The following is a 1,989-nucleotide window of genomic DNA, read 5'->3' as shown; positions in this document are numbered from 1 at the left end:
GTGATGAGACATCAAGAATTTGAGCTTCATTAGGTCCTGAAACCAGGTGTGTGATCTTATTTTGGAGACTGTGGAGTTTGACTGGGTTTGAGTCTTGGCCATGTGGGTTCAAGTCCCAAGCAGGGTTTTGGCCTGGTTTGAGTTCCAGCACATGGGTTCAAGTTCCAATCTGAGATGAATGGTTTCAAAGGAAGCATTTGGAGCAAACTGCTTGGCAGAGCTTGGTATGAGCCTCTAGAGGGCAGGGTCTGGTTCTCTTCTTTACCCTGGCTTATAGAATAAACAGTTGACTACACTATAGCAGAGCACACACAGCTACCTAATTTTAGTCCTCAACCAGCACCAGGACACAAGAGTCACTGCAGCAAAGTGGAGAGTAGGGAGGGCTCCAGAGCCTTCCAGGGGAGGAAGGGTTTTATTGTGAGTAGCTAAGTGCATGGACCCTGGGCTCAAATGGATTTGGGGGTAACATCCAGCTCTGCTACTTAGCTGTTAATTGAGGCAAATTATTTTTGTCCTCTGAGCCTGTCTATAAAGTAGAGATAATATCAATACTTATCTCATAGGATTCTTGTGACAATTAAATGAGATAAAGTCTTAAAAGCCTCCAGTATGGAGACTGTCCCATTGGAAGAGTGCAATTAACATTCACTATTATCAAGCATCAGTAACTAGCTCCCAAGAGAGGAACAATCTATGTGCCTTGGCTACCATGGGGACCTTTCTGGAAACAAAGTCTGTGGAAGGGACTCCCTAATGAGACAGGACTAGAAACCATAGTGGTGACTCCTCACACCCCCTCCCCAAGTCTATTCTCTCACATCATAAAGGAGGTCAGCATATGCATGCTAAGTCACTCAGCTGCATCCAACTCTGCAACCCCATGGCTCACCAGGCTCTTCTGTCCATGGAATTCTCCAGGCAAGAATAATGGAGTGGGTAGCCTCTCCCTTCTCCAGGGGATTTTCCTGACTCAGAGATCGAACCCATGTCTCCTATGTCTCTTGCATTGCAGGTGGGCTCTTTACACAGTAAAGCCTCCAGGCTTGCCCCCAAGCAGAGCATGCAGTCCTCCCTAAGAATGAAAGGAGAAGGGAGAGGCTGAGCCATTGGGGAAGCCAATCTTCCCCAATGATATGATTCTCTCACATCATAAAGCAGGCCAGCATAGGCCAGACTAAAATCAAGAAGCGTTAGCCCTTCCACACCAATATCAGGCTAATGCATAAGCCGTGAGATTTAGCACTAATCCTAGGGAGAAGGAAGGGCGGGGGCGTGAATTGTGTAGTTACATAAGTTTGTGAGTGGAATACATTCATACTTGTTTCACTTGTAAAGGTCTGTCCTGATGAACTATGATGGGGATGCAGAACAATTTGGCATAAGGAGTGAAGCAAGCCATCTCCCATGTGTCACCAAATCCTCACCACCACTCTCTTCCTCAAGGAAAGAATGAAAGTCTGGTTAGAGGAATGGCGGGACACTGCTGGAAAGCTTCACTGGTGTTCCCCATCCAGGGATTGAACCTGGGACCATGGCAATGAAAGCATCAAGTCCTAGTCATTGGACTACCAGGGAATTCCCCAGAAAGGCTTTGAATGAATGTTTTGAAGCAGTTTGCCTAGAGATGATAGTTGACAATGTGAGAATAGGCGAGCTCTTGTTGGAAGGATCAGAGAGCTGAGATCTGAACTTTGGGAGCATGTGTACAGCTGATCCTATAGGTCTGCCTTTGTAATTTTGCCTACTTGCTAAACTTCACTTGTAACCCCCAAATCAATACATGATGCAGATCAGTAAAAGTTTGAGCTGCCTGATGTATCTGTTCCCAGCTGAGACCACACAAGGCAAGTCTTCTTGTCTCTGCTTTTATACTGTAAACTTTTTGCAGTCCATTTGCTGCCACTTTTTTTTTTACATCTTTATGCCTTTTATCACACATCATACCTTTATGCCTTTTATTGGTAACTGTTGAAATGGCCCCTAAGT

This window comes from Bubalus kerabau, chromosome 14 (assembly GCF_029407905.1).
Source record: "Bubalus kerabau isolate K-KA32 ecotype Philippines breed swamp buffalo chromosome 14, PCC_UOA_SB_1v2, whole genome shotgun sequence".
Taxonomy (NCBI): Eukaryota; Metazoa; Chordata; class Mammalia; order Artiodactyla; family Bovidae; genus Bubalus; species Bubalus kerabau.
Note: the sequence above shows the minus strand (reverse complement) of the source record.